Source organism: Coregonus clupeaformis, chromosome 10 (genome assembly GCF_020615455.1).
Source record: "Coregonus clupeaformis isolate EN_2021a chromosome 10, ASM2061545v1, whole genome shotgun sequence".
NCBI lineage: Eukaryota > Metazoa > Chordata > Actinopteri > Salmoniformes > Salmonidae > Coregonus > Coregonus clupeaformis.
The window spans coordinates 12,328,732-12,343,274 of NC_059201.1; the positions used below are offsets into that span (position 1 = coordinate 12,328,732).

Sequence of the window (14,543 nt, forward strand, 5' to 3'; positions counted from 1 at the left end):
CATCATCCTCAGTGAGGCAATACGGTGAGTAATGACAGAGCATGCAGTCTTCACCTTAACATCACAGTAGATTACAGTCTCCTTAGTGGTGTTGCGAGAGGATGGAGCTGAGGAATTGTGTTGGAAACATCCCCACCACTTTACCCTCCTGCAAAATTGTTGCATAGGCCTACACTTGGCAAGCATTTGATAGTTTCAGTACCTACGTATAGATCCATATAGGCTATTTTCAAGTAAGGACCTTTGGCTTAGGGGTGAGACGCTGCCCACAGCCTGGCCTGTTCGAGTGTGTGAGAAGGAGAGAGTGACAGATCTTCCTGTAGTGAGAGGGATAGTAACTTGGCGAAGGAGAGGGGAATCGCTCTGCGAGCTCCCTCTGCTACGCCTGAAGATCTGGCACACAACAACAGTGATGTAACCTGGTAACAAGCTCTTGGCATCATCTTCACTCTCGACCGAAACCCAGGCCATACCTTCCATATCAACAGCCTTTTCCAGCGCTGGAGAAGCCCTTGTTTTCATAGTGATATGCAAGGGGGGAAACAGGGAGGGGTGGGAACCTCACTCACCTGCCCTTCAGACAAAGGGAGATTCCTCACTTTTTCCAGCCCTATAGGCACAGGGCTTATTGGAGGACTTATTTTTGAAAACTGAGAAACTAAAATAGCAACACGGCTGGCCATTGTGATTCCACGAGAGCGTTTGTAATCGTGTCGCGTGAACGCCCAGTGGGTCTCATCTTCATTAAAAAACTAAAAGTAGGTAATGGCAGTGCCAAGGCAACGGCTTTAATATCAGTATTCCTTCTCAATTAAAGTCTTAAATGGTTCTGTTGAAACCACCCAGAGGAAGAGAAGGAGCATTAACAACCCAGTTCTTACTTGCATTTTTAGGATGTGTCAATTATCACTTCAATGCTCACACTGCTGAGCACATTGTTCAGCTTATTGAAGACCACAGCCAAGAACAGCCCTTAGCCGTGGTATATTGGCCATATACCACAAACCCCTGAGGTGCCTTATTGCTATTATAAACTGGTTACCAACGTAATTAGAGAAGTAAAAATAAATGTTTTGTCATACCCCTGGTATACGGTCTGATATACCACGGCTGTCAGCCAATCGGTATTCAGGGCTCGAACCACCCAGTTTATAATTAGTATAAAGTATATTGCAGCGGAGGTGGGTTCTTGGTTTCCCCTGTTCCCACCTCACCAGTGGCTAAACATCATACTCCATAATTATTATTCCAATCAGAGGAGAGTGCCACTGTGCTGTGTGTGGGTCAGTTTAATGCTACACATAAGAGGAGAGTGCCACTGTGTTGTGTGTGGGTCAGTTTAATGCTACACATATCCAGGCGGAAGAGACTTAACGTGGCAAACCTTAATGCTGGGTTTCTTTTAAACCCACTGGACCTGAAAAAGGCAAGCGGGCAAAGAAATGAACACATTCACTCGTTGCGATGAGCATAACATACTAGTGAGGGGGCTCGAAGCACTTAGTATTAAACAAACCAGACAAATGAACAGTCTACATGGATGTACACGCATGTCAACATTAAGCTGCAGCAGGCAGCAGCCCAGCCAATACAGTCAGAGCTGGATGAGGCCCAGCCAAGAAGCTCCAGCCTCCAGGCTGTGTCATGAGGTTACAATGCAGACAACAGGCTCTGTGACCCCTACATGCAGACATGGTCAAACAGGCACTGGAAACAAGAGAAGGGAATCTGAATGGAAGCTGCAGTAATTACGCCATTTGGGGATATTAGAGATTCTCAGCCGTCTGCCGTTATTCACGGTAGTGTTCAGAGCCAAGCGGCTGAGCTGAGCTGAGCACGCAAGAAGGCAGGCAAACACAAGGCCCTCAGCTCATTGTGCAATCTGCAGCAGGCCCTCACAAAAACCACATACAGCATTCCAGTAATTCAATAAGCCTTTCCAATGAATTACACCAGTGATGAGGGGTTTGTCTCTCTGTCCTGAACAGCTTGGCTGGGAGGTGGCCTTTGTATAGGGAGCAGTGGTGGTGCCCTGACACCGACCATGCAAACCCAATTACCCTGGTCCCCGGGCCTGGGGGCCAGCATTAACACACTCTCCCCCTGGGAGCTCGACTCCACGCCAGCCTGGCAGTCAGAAAGGGAGTGGGAAAGGGAGAGAGAAAGAGAGCATGCATGCTGAATCACAAATAGACCACTTAAGGCACTGGCAGGAGGACCGTTTTGGTGGCATTCTTGAGAGCCTTTCCCTCATCAGCATTCCCCAGATCCTGTCCTATAAGCCACAATTAAATCCTGACCCTGGCTCTGAGGCGGGCGGGCAGGCAGCAAGGTAAGGAGGGAGGCGCTGGCACTAGCACTGCCTCAGGACCAGAGAGGATTCAATCCAGTGTCGTCAGTAGCTACAGCAAACTCACATTATTATCAGGCAGTCAGATACATCTCTCGATTTCTCCTTGAGGAAGGCACTTAACCCTAATTTCCTCCAGGGGCGCCGTCCCACTATAGCTGACCATGTAAAACAACACATTTCACTGCACCTATCCAATGTATGTGTCAATAAAAACAATAAATCAATTAAGATGCCACCGAAATGTATTAAAATGAGAACAAGCTGAAGTTACCCAAGCATGAGTTAAAGGAATTACCTGGGTGGGCAAAGCATGATCAGAAATCCCTGCACAGAGCTGGAATAATGTCATGCATTTTTAAATGGAGACAGGGTTCAGGCTAGGCAGCTCAGTAGGTTGTGCAGAGATGACATACAACACCAGTTAGGACTATTTAGTGCTAAAAGCAAAGAAAAATAAACAAGATTGTAAATTGGGATAGTGGAGCTTTGGTTCAGTCAATTAGACGTTCTCCTCACGTAAGCCTAAACATTTTCTTCACTTGGGACGGCATTAACATTTGAGTTATAATTAAAAACGTTTTGCTTTTTAATCAACATCCAATCTCTCAGAAATAATTAGCAGCATATTAAAGCATTTACTGCCTGACGGAGCTGGTTGCTGTTGAAGAGCTGCTCTTTGACTCATGGAGTTCCATTTCAGCATTTTACTGCACCTCCATCCAGGCGCGGCCCGCCCGCCCGCTCCCTCCCTTCTCTCTTTAAATGCACAGAAGGCCTTACTGTACATGAGATGACACAGCCCAGTGACCAATGGAAAACACATGCAGCACAGCACACACAAACATATAAACAACACGCACATAGTATAGAACAGACTGCAGCCGTTTATAACTAACATAAAGCTTGAACATACACACCAAGAGCATGATGGGCATTCATGGCACATCGCAGAGGGGGCGGCCGGGTCACCCATCATAAAACCGTGCCCTTTCCCCGGAACGATAAATCCTCTGCATTTGCAGTTGCACAACACCACAGCATAGCAGGGATTAAAGGATTAAGTCACAGGTCAATAGTTTCATCTTTTGTTGGCGCTCCAGCTTAGCCTCTGCTCTGCTAAGGCAATGTAGCCGTTTGGCACAGGGCAGGCAGGCAGGGGAGGTGCTCTTTGCAGAGGGCTGCTGATGTGATGTCAGAGCGCTCTGTGTGTGCAGGAGGGGGACAGAATACCATCATCAGGTCTGTGAGCGACCCTGAAGCTCCATCACTGGGTCACAGCCAGGACAGACAGTCCTTCATTTGTGGCCCATATTCACTGCCAGGAAAAACAATGGATAAATCATCCATTACAGAGTGAAATTCTCTACATTGTTTGAGAGATTCCATTCGCCGAGTGTTCCGTTAGCTCCAGTAATGACAGAGGTGTCAGAAAGTGGAGGAACCACAATCAGCTGTGGAATTTGACCAGGGCTCCCGTGAGTTACCGGGACTCAGCCATGGTCATACCTGGTGATAAATTCCTCTGGCATTCTCTGGAAGCCTTCCATGCTAATCTGTGTAGAGAAGCCCAGCTTCCATTTCTCTCCCTGGCTGATCGAGACCTATAAACCTCAGAAGGCGGCTCTCTGGAAGCTTATACGTGAAGGACTGAAAGATTTGGGGATAGACAGGCTTTTAGCTTATTCACCTGTAGTGTTGCACGTATACCGAAATAATAATAATAATAATAATATGCCATTTAGCAGACGCTTTTATCCAAAGCGACTTACAGTCATGCGTGCATACATTTCTGTGTGTGTGTGTACCGAAACTTCTGTACTTTGCCGATACTATAACATGAAAAAAAACGGTATCATACCATTTTTTGTTATTTTTTTTAACTTCCGGTCACTTCCCATCACTACTTTACTCGAGGGTTGAACTGACTGTGTGTGTGTGAATGACATCATGGGTCTTAAAGAGACATCGCACACTTTTATAAAATAAGAGATTGTTTCTTTTATGCAAATGTTGTTGATCAGTATAATAAATCCAAAATGTAAAGGAAAACAGATTGTTTTAGCTGATTTCATGGGGCTACAGATGAAAAACAAACTCAATGCAAGCACAGTCCTATTGAATATGCATTCATCTCTATTATGAATAGGCCTAGGCTACTTGACTTTCCCAATGTATCAGAGATTTACCATTCAAATAAATGATTACAATTATGTTACGTAGTTAGATTGTATGATTGTATAATTGATTCATTAATGCATATAAAAAAATCAAAAGTTTTAAATGTAATGATATTAAACTCAAAAGATCTGTCTGGATCAAGTGCCATTCTGTGACATTGGCTAAAACACTTTTTTTTTTACTGTGGTACCGTTTTGGTATCGAGGATCGTGATGGTATTGAGTATTGTGATACAAAACCTGGCTTCTAAGTCAAAATGCTGGTATCGTGACAGCACAATCCACCTGTCAACATCACCCCTCCCACACCCACTTTTCCAGGTAACTTCAATTAATTTGGTTACCAAGAGAGCACACTATTTATCTGGGTGTGTAGGAAGAGGAGAGGGGGAAGGTGCTGTTGCTCTAGCCCTTTGCTGTTGAAATACCTCCAGGCGAGAGGGAATAATCAACAACATATTGCTCATAAAAGGGCATAACAGGTCATCACTAAAACAGAGGATCTATCATGAGACCAGGCATTTAAAAGCTCTATGAAATAAATCTTCTCCCAAAGCCAAGTGCATGATGTTGAAATGAAGATGGCAATTTCAGACACACTGTCCAAAATAGCCAATGTGTAGCAGTTTCAGTCTGAAATCACTATGGGGACTCAATCATACTGACTGTCAGAGCCACTGCCGACACAAGACGGTGATCACAGATCTGATCAGAGAGTTCACTCCACCTGCTGACCAGTCCGCACAGTTTGTATTTATTATGGATCCCCATTAGCTGCTGCTACTCTTCCTGTGGTCCAGCAAAATTAAGGCAGTTCATACAATTTTTTAAACATTACAATACATTCACAAATTTCACAATACACTGTGTGCCCTCCGGCCCCTACTCCACCACTACCACATATCTACAGTACAAAAATCCATGTGTACGTGTGTGTATAGTGTGTATGCATGTGTCTGCGCCTATGTGTTGCTTCACAGTCCCCACCATGAGGTTTTTTTTCCTCCGCTTTTTTACATCAAATTGTACTACTTGCATCAGTTACTTGATGTGGAATAGAGTTCCATGTTGTCATGGCTCTATGTAGTACTGTGCGCCTCCCATAGTCTGTTCTGGACTTGGGGACTGTGAAGAGACCTCTGGTGGCATGTCTTGTGGGGTATGCATGGGTGACCGAGTTGTGCGCCAGTAGCTCAAACAGACAGCTCGGTGCTTTTAACATGTCAACACCTCTCATAAACACAAGTACTGATGAAGTCAATCTATCCCCAAATTCCATTCCTTACTAGTTTTGTGTTTATTGGGTATATGTTGTGAAATTGTTAGATATTACTTGTTAGATATTACTGCACTGTCGGAGCTAGAAGCACAAGCATTTTGCTACACGCGCTATAACATCTGCTAAACACGTGTATGTGACAAATAAAATGTTATTTTATTTGTTGTATCGATATGTTTTGACCATGACAGTTTACAATCCAGGGTTACTCCAAGCAGTTTAGTCACCTCAACTTGCTCAATTTCCACATTATTTATTACAAGATTTAGTTGAGGTTTAGGGTTTAGTGAATGATTTGTCCCAAATACAATGCTTTTAGGTTTAGAAATATTTAGGATTAACTTATTCCTTGCCACCCACTCTGAAACTAACTGCAACTCTTTGTTAAGTGTTGCAGTCATTTCAGTCGCTGTAGTAGCTGACATATATAGTGTTGAGTCATCAGCATACATAGACACTCTGGCTTTACTCAAAGCCAGTGGCATGTCATTAGTAAAGATTGAAAAAAGTAAATGGGCCTAGACAGCTGCCCTTGGGAATTCCTGATTCTACCTGGATTATGTTGGAGGCTTCCATTAAATAACACCCTCTGTGTTCTGTTAGACAGGTAACTCTGTATCCACAATATAGCAGGTGGAGTAAAGCCATAACACATACGTTTTTCCAGCAGCAGACTATGATCGATAATGTCAAACGCCCAGTTAGAAATTATGAAAGCGGAAAAATACACAGCGAGTTGCAGACCATCAGGTCTCCTGCCAGCAGTGCTGTGTCCAGTGACATGGCTCAATGCTACGGTAACCTGGCTGTCAGACAGAAAGAGGAACTCCCTCCAGTGTGAGGAGGCAGCCACAGCTAGGCAGTAATCGGAGACTGGTGTTGTCAGCGAGAAGGCAGAAGCCCAGGCAGTAATCGGAGACTGGTGTTGTCAGCAAGAAGGCAGAAGCCCAGGCAGTAATCGGAGACTGGTGTTGTCAGCGAGAAGGCAGAAGCCCAGGCAGTAATCGGAGACTGGTGTTGTCAGCGAGAAGGCAGAAGCCCAGGCAGTGAGGAGGAGAAGCCTGCTTCTGCTAGGGAACTAGAAATTCAGGAGGGAAGGAGGGCTAGGAGTGTGTGGGAGTTGGCTGACATTTTCTGAATCTGGTCACTAGCAAACTGTACTGTATTCATGGGTCAGACTGGTCATCCTCTGCTCCTCCCATGAAACAAATCAAATAAAAATGTATTTGTCACATACACGTGTTTAGCAGATGTCATAGCGGGTGTAGCAAAATGCTTGTGCTTCTAGCTCCGACAGTGCAGTAATATCTAACAAGTAATATCTAACAATTGCACAACATATACCCAATAAACACAAAACTAGTAAGGAATGGAATTTAAGAAAATATACATATATAGACAAGCTGCGTCAAGTCCGTTTGTGTATGGTTAGAGATATCTGCAGATGCATAAAGCAGTGGAAAGTTCAGCATGGGAAAACTGTCAGATGAATGTGTTATCACTGTGCTTCATCTAATTGCAGAACCAAATGGCCTGGATTGCAGTTGAGATTACATTAAAAGTACATGGTGCAAGTGTAGGCTTGGCCCTAATTTATGTGTTCTCTGTCACCTGGAGCTGCATTGGAAAGGGTCCAGGAAAGGACAATGCCCAAGGACTAGTCAGCCCTTCCCCTGTGAGTGGCAAAAATGTATCTTTGTTACAGTATCCCAAAAGGACTGACTATTGTGACAATAATGCTATAGCAGCCATGTCAATCTGAAACTTGTTCACTGAGGACAACTCTGATGCTATCTATATGGATGTATTATCTCTGTGGTTACTTGTTTATTACATTTACATTTTAGTCATTTAGCAGACACTCTTATCCAGAGCGACTTACAGTTAGTGAGTGCATACATTTCCATACTGGTCCCCCGTGGGAATCGAACCCACAACCCTGGCGTTGTAAGCACCATGCTCTACCAACTGAGCTACATGGGACTACATGTACAGGGTGAACTCTGAATTACCCTATTATGCAAAAAAGGTTTTATGGTCCTCAGGAATTCTGTCTTATTTACATTGGTGTCATCCCCCACACAAGCTCTTAGATGCTGTGACATCCTGTGGAGATTGGGACTTGGTGGTCAGGTTACTCTGTAAACTTGGTATCGTTTGATTGGTCAATAGTGGTTGGTTTTGGGTTAAAGGTTACCTTGTTCTCTCTCTTCTCCTGTATCCAGGTTGTATGATCAATTCTCATTTCCTAGGCTTCTATGCCTCGGAGGCCTAGTAAGCATCTCTTTGTTTATGCTTTGTCTTGTAAGTTAACCTTTGACATGTATTTAACCCCTTATTTTTGGCACTAAACAGTCTTTGTATATACACTTCCATACATTTTTTCAACTGGTACCGGGGGACTTTCAGACGAGTCTTGTGAGGCCTGTGGGCGTCCTAGAGGAAAACAACTGACAAGTATGTGTTCGTGAGAGTCTCACCTTTCCACAAACGGGTCATATTAGTGTGTAGCCAAAACTGTTCAGACGCTACAGACAGAAGTTGGCAGATCGGCTGTACCGACTTCAGACAAGTCCCAAGACTCTTGTGGGGGGTCGTAGAGCAAAATGGAGAACACCATCATGTTTGTGACAGTCTCATCTTTCCATAGAGGGGTCATCGATGTTGTGAGAAGACCGATTTTCGGGATGTCTCATGGTCTGACAAACACAGCTCTAACCCTGTCACCTTTAACCGCTGATGTGGAAGTGCGACATCAGCGGATGAGGTGCGGTGGATTGAGACGCATCCAATGCAAAAAAAAAAACTGATCTCTAGCATAAACTGACTGATTTTTATGAGGACTTGTTATTATTATGCTAATTCGATTTTCACAGGGATGCGGACATTGACTCTAGGGGGCTAAATACAAATTGTATTGGATTTAGTCCAACTCTTTAATTTAGATTTCTGGTTGCGATAGAGAAGTGAACCCAACATATAAATGATTAATTTGAAGACAAACTGGAAATAAAGCCAGACTAGTGGCACAGAACTATCCAAGCAAAATGTTGATATTTGGTTGCATTGGCAATCAAACAATTCAATATCACTAATTATCTTTACATTTGAAATCAGCTTGAAACCCTAGGTCTATTGTACGGTCTATTTTTAGTTGAATTCTGTGTTGAATTGAAACAATAGCTGTTGGTGATTTTGCAAACGCTACAGTATATAGGCCTAAATATCATAATTGATGAGTGATAAAGTTGTCACATTTAATTTGTCCTGTTAAACCTACCCTTTGGAATGACTGATCGCAACAGTGAATCCATTCACTTTTTAAGTGGAGATCTCTCAAAGATTTTTACGATAGCACATTGAATATAGTCAGTGACAAATATCATAGCTAAGCAGGTCTGGGTTAAAACCCTGGGAGACGAAAGGGTAGCTGTAGATTGATCAATTCCCCAGTGCTGCCCAGCCTAGTTTTTTTCTGATAGTGGATATAACGTTGAAGATCTGACATTTAAAAAAAATTACAAAATATATTTTATACAAGGTTTGCCTACGTTGACATTTGGTTACCATGATATAATCCTGTGGTTTAAAATTTCACCCTCAAAACAATTGCTGACTTCTTTCAAATCCAATGTATTTTCCACATCACAATACATTGAAAAGTTACATTGAAACATTAATTCAACCAGTTTGTACGTAGTGGGTAAGATCTCAAGTCAGTGCAGCTGATGAGGTTGTTCACTGCCAATCGATTTGGAACGCTAACCAAATGGAGTCTTAAACCGTCAGTATATTAACATTATAGGATAGTCACTAAAGCTGATACATCCCACATTGATCTGGGACTTCATCTCTTACAGACAGAACAAAGCTCATTTTGTTTGTTATGGATACAGAGAGCCACGTATTAATATGACCCAACATCCAGACGTCACGACATGCACCCCTCATGGATTACCAAACTCCACAGCATGACTGAAAACTGTGAGTTCATCTTGTTCAGGCTACATGTTACATCACTGTTTTGCACGTGTCAAACTCATTCCAGAAGTGTTTTGGGATGCTAAAACAACCAGCCGAATCAAAACTTCAAAAAGTCTAATTCCATTAATGCTCTGCGTGCAGCAATGTGCATTAAGGCTACAGTTGATTCAGGTTCAAAATATAATGACCAAAAACCCTTTGCAGCTTCACCCCAGAGTGTTTCAGCACCAGAGAGAGAGGGAACCACGGCAGATTTCAGAGGGGCTAATGAATGTTTGATTTGAGACTTCCCATCACCTCTACAACTGCTGACATAGCCTAACCCTCAATCTCCTTTCCCAGAATTCAAAGCCTTTTTCTCCTCTTCTGCTCTGGCACGCCCGTCGGCTGCTCAACTTGCCTTCCTTTTCTCACCACTTGAAATTCCTGCGCACATGATCCTCAGCCACACAAACACCGCTCATCAGCAGATTTGCATGTCTGTTCAAAGCAGTATGAGAGGAGATGTGGCTGCCAGTGCCTCTGCTGAGCTTCACTCATCTGACAGAGAGAGCTTCACTTAGGGGCCCCAGAAAGACAGAAAACAAAAAACGCAGGCACGATCCCCTTAAAGAGCTGTAGACATTTACATTTAAGTCATTTAGCAGACGCTCTGTACACATAACCAATACCACACAGGCTACACCATCGAAATAGGATTACTAATATTTCTAGCGGCTACACAACGACAATGTACAATACATCATATTCACATTTAATAAAATCCATATGCAAGAAATACATTGAAACAATCTAAACCCTACGTCCTGCAGGAGACAGTGAATTTGCTTTACCAATGGGAAATGTTCAGCTGAAGAGAGAACGAGTCCACAACACACGAGGGCTCCAAGAGATCACATGCCCAAGACAATGATCATTTCTCATGTCTGCGTCTTAGCCTCTCCGCCTGTCATTAGGCTACAGTTATATTATAGCCTTAGCATGCGCTGGTCAAGGGCAAACAGAGCTGTAAAGGATCATAAAACTCCCCATTGCTCTCCTGGGTCTGGTCCATGCAACCCACAGAGCAGGAGAGCCACAGCAAAGAAGATTCACTATGAATTCTACAGCAAATTGACTAACAGAGCTCAGTTGATACAGTGGGATCTTTAGAGACAAGGAGGCAGGAGAGTTGAATACCTTACTAGGAGTTTACATTTAAAACTGTGTGGTTAGGGTAGCCTACAGATTTTGTGAAACTGTGGAGGACGTGTATGCCTGAATGGCATGCACATTAATTTTTTTAAATAATGCTTTTCAAACAGATTAAACACATAACAATATACCCCATCCCTTAAGTTCTCTGCCAATATTGCTGGAAACATCTGAGAAATATAACAGAATTAATTCAATGGATAGGACAATGAAAAGACTAGGCTATACAATCCTAATCCATTCCTGGTCAGCAGAAAACAGCATGCATGCACACGTTTTGACTATGCTGTGAATAGTACACTAACAAACTAAAAACAGATTCTGTATACAAGACGGCATGATAAAAAAACAAAAACAAAATAAACCTAATGCAATTTCGCAATATAATTTTTGTAAAAGTTTGCAGAAAAAGAGACGTTCCTGGTTCCCTGTCAGCCTCCTCCATATGAGGTGCTTTTCTTTGGGATGACTCACTTGGCGAAAGTGGCTTGTCATGTGTCATGCAACATGACTCACTGGGTCAGAGAGGAGCAGAGGATCTGTAGTGCAGCAGACTGCTGATCCACAGGGTCTGTACACCAGGAGCTTCACATTAGTATTGACAGTTCCCCATGATAACACCACTCACAGACCCAAACACTTGGCCTAACAAATAGCTACACACTCAGAGGTGCCAGGTCATATGGCTTCTATATGTAGACTACATCCACTGAATACAATTCCTGGCTCTCATGACAGACTTTCTAAACATTTGTTAGCATTACAGTAGAATGCATCAAAAAAAAATGTGGATCAAAGTTGAGTTATTCCTGAGTTTTGAAATAAAAGGCAAATATACTGAACAAAAATATTAAAATCGCAACATGGAAGAATTAACGATTTTATTGAGTTACAGTTCATATAAGGAAATCAGTTAATTGAAATAAATTCATTAAGCCCTAATCTATGGATTTCACATGACTGGGCAGGGGCACAGCCATGGGTGGGCATAGGCCCACCCACTGGGGAGCCAAGCCCAGCCAAGTGGCTGGTCTCAGACCATCCCGCAGGTGAAGAAGCCGGATGTGGAGGTCCTGGGCTGGCGTGGTTACACGTGGTCTGCGGTTGAGAGGCCGGTTGGACGTACTGCCAAATTCTCTAAAATGCCGTTGGAGGTGGTTTATGGTAGAGAAATTAACATTAAATTCTCTGGCAACAGCTCTGGTGGACATTCCTGCAGTCAGCGTGCAAATGGCATGCTCCTTCAAAATGTTAGACATCTGTGGCGTTGTGTTGTGTGACAAAACTTTTAGAGTGGCCTTTTATTGTCCCCAGCACAAGGTGCACCTGTGTAATTATCATGCTATTTACATTTTAGTCATTTAGCAGACGCTCTTATCCAGAGCGACTTACAGGAGCAATTATGGTTAAGTGCCTTGCTTAAGGGCACATCGACAGATTTTTCACCTAGTCGTTTAATCAGCTTCTTGATATGCCACACCTGTCAGGTGGATGGATTATCTTGGCAAAGGAGAAATGCTCACTAACAGGGATGTAAACAAATTTGTGCACAACATTTGAGAGAAATAAGCTTTTTGTGCGTATGGAACATTTCTGGGATATTTTATTTCATCTCATGAAACATGGGACCAACACTTTACATGTTGCGTTTATATTTTTGTTCAGTATAGTAACGTTACACCTTAAGTTCTAAACTTTGCATTTGCAACTTCTTGCCTTAGGGCTGCAAAACGTGAAAAACAGCAAGAGCTAAAAACGAATAGGCCAACACTAACATTTACGTCATTTAGCAGACGCTCTTATCCAGAGCGACTTACAGTTAGTGAGTGCATACATTATTTTATACTGGAATCGAACCCACAACCCTGGCGTTGCAAATGCCATGCTCTACCAACTGAGCTACATCCCTGCCGGCCATTCCCTCCCCTACCCTGGGCTGAGCTGGGCCAATTGTGCGCCGCCCCATGGGTCTCCCGGTCGCGGCCTGCTACGACAGAGCCTGGATTCGAACCAGGATCTCTAGTGGCACAGCTAGCACTGCGATGCAGTGCCTTAGACCACTGCGTCACTCGGGACTAACCAAATGAATAAAGCCTCACTGCTAGGAACCCTTAAAATGAGTTGTTAATATGACATTAAAATCACAGAACAGGCATCAGGCAAGGGGGTTTCAAAGCCAGTCATTTCTGAGAAGGAATAATGTGAAGAGAGCACTATGGGGGATTATCAGTCTTGAACTGCTTTCCCCAGTAGTTATCAGTATTAGTCAAAGAGGCACTCCCCATTTCCTCATCCTCAATCATAATCACTTTTGTCAGAACATCACTTTGACATTCTGTAGCTAGACTTGAGCAAAAAGGCAGCAATCAGGCCAGTGAGCTACAGAACTTAGATTTTACAGAGCACATTAAGTCATTAAAGTCCCCATGCGCACAGTCCCTCCCTCACCCCCTACTGTATAGACCATCACCCCCTACCGCACACAGGCTTTCAGACCAAACGCAGCTCTGCCTCCTGCATCTTAATGAGGGGAGGGAAACCAGAAGGAAGGGAAGTGAAGACATCACAGTATAGGAGGCCGAATAAATGAGTTTACACACACCCTGGGGCGGCCATGCCGGGGGGGTTCCAGGGGGTCGACTGAGTGGGGCCGATCGTGTCAAGACGAATGCGGCAGACTCAAACAAAACCGCAGCAGCAGAGCCTTGTAGATGGGAAAAGAGCAGCCAAGATACTGCATTCAACAGCACAGCTTGTTTTTGCTTCAATGAGACAACACCCCCCCCCCACAAAAAAACAACAGCAATTAGCAACTATAGTTTGAGATGCTGTTCGCATGCTCTTTCACTGGTAACCAAAACAAAATGCACGCACAACCTTTTGTCCCATCTCTTTTAAAAACATAATTCATGTAGAATCTGTCCTGTCTATGCACACGTATGGGGGCAGACCAAGACTATAGGCCTATTCCCCTTCATGCTCAGTGCCACTATACTTCAGCTTAAATAATAAATTACATTTCTAATGCGCTTTTCATAGAATCTCAAAGCGCTTCATAAGCAAAAAACAAACAAGTAATAGATCATGACAAGTCAACCAATAGAGGCCAAGCTGCATCCTCCGAAGATGGAGAGGGTCAGTTCAAGACCTGAGCGGAGAGAGCTGGTCAGAGGATGGTAGATGATGCTGTCTGCTGATGATCTTGTAGAGGGCAAGTCAGAACCAGCCGGAGTCTTATAGCCACTGGACTTCTCCTCTTCCACTCTGTGTAGCACCCACTTGGGTGATGCCTCAGTAGCTCTGGGCGCCAGAAAGTTCAACACACAATGTTCAGAATAGTAGCAAGTCGTCCTCACTACGAACCGTCTGCCTCAGCACTGCTCTATTCCTCTAGCTCCCATTCCGCTCACGCTTCAGGCCACTCCTCAAATGATGTTCTCAGAAGACCAGGAATTGGCAGCTAGCTGAAACAAGAAAGCTGATACTGTGCCCAGATGCATTTTTCAAAACAAAAAACATTAGCCATTTAGCTATAATATCCCAATACGTAATTGTA

The 14,543-nt window shown here is 43.6% G+C and overlaps 1 protein-coding gene and 1 non-coding gene across 2 annotated transcripts in view; both read right to left on the reverse strand.

Annotated features, from left to right (window-relative positions):
- LOC121574841 (forkhead box protein J3) overlaps positions 1-14,543 on the reverse strand; it is a 116,906-nt gene that overhangs the window by 87,549 nt on the left and 14,814 nt on the right. The window lies entirely within an intron of this gene.
- trnav-uac lies at positions 7,720-7,793 on the reverse strand. The gene has a single exon. It is a non-coding gene; the product is annotated as a tRNA-Val (tRNA).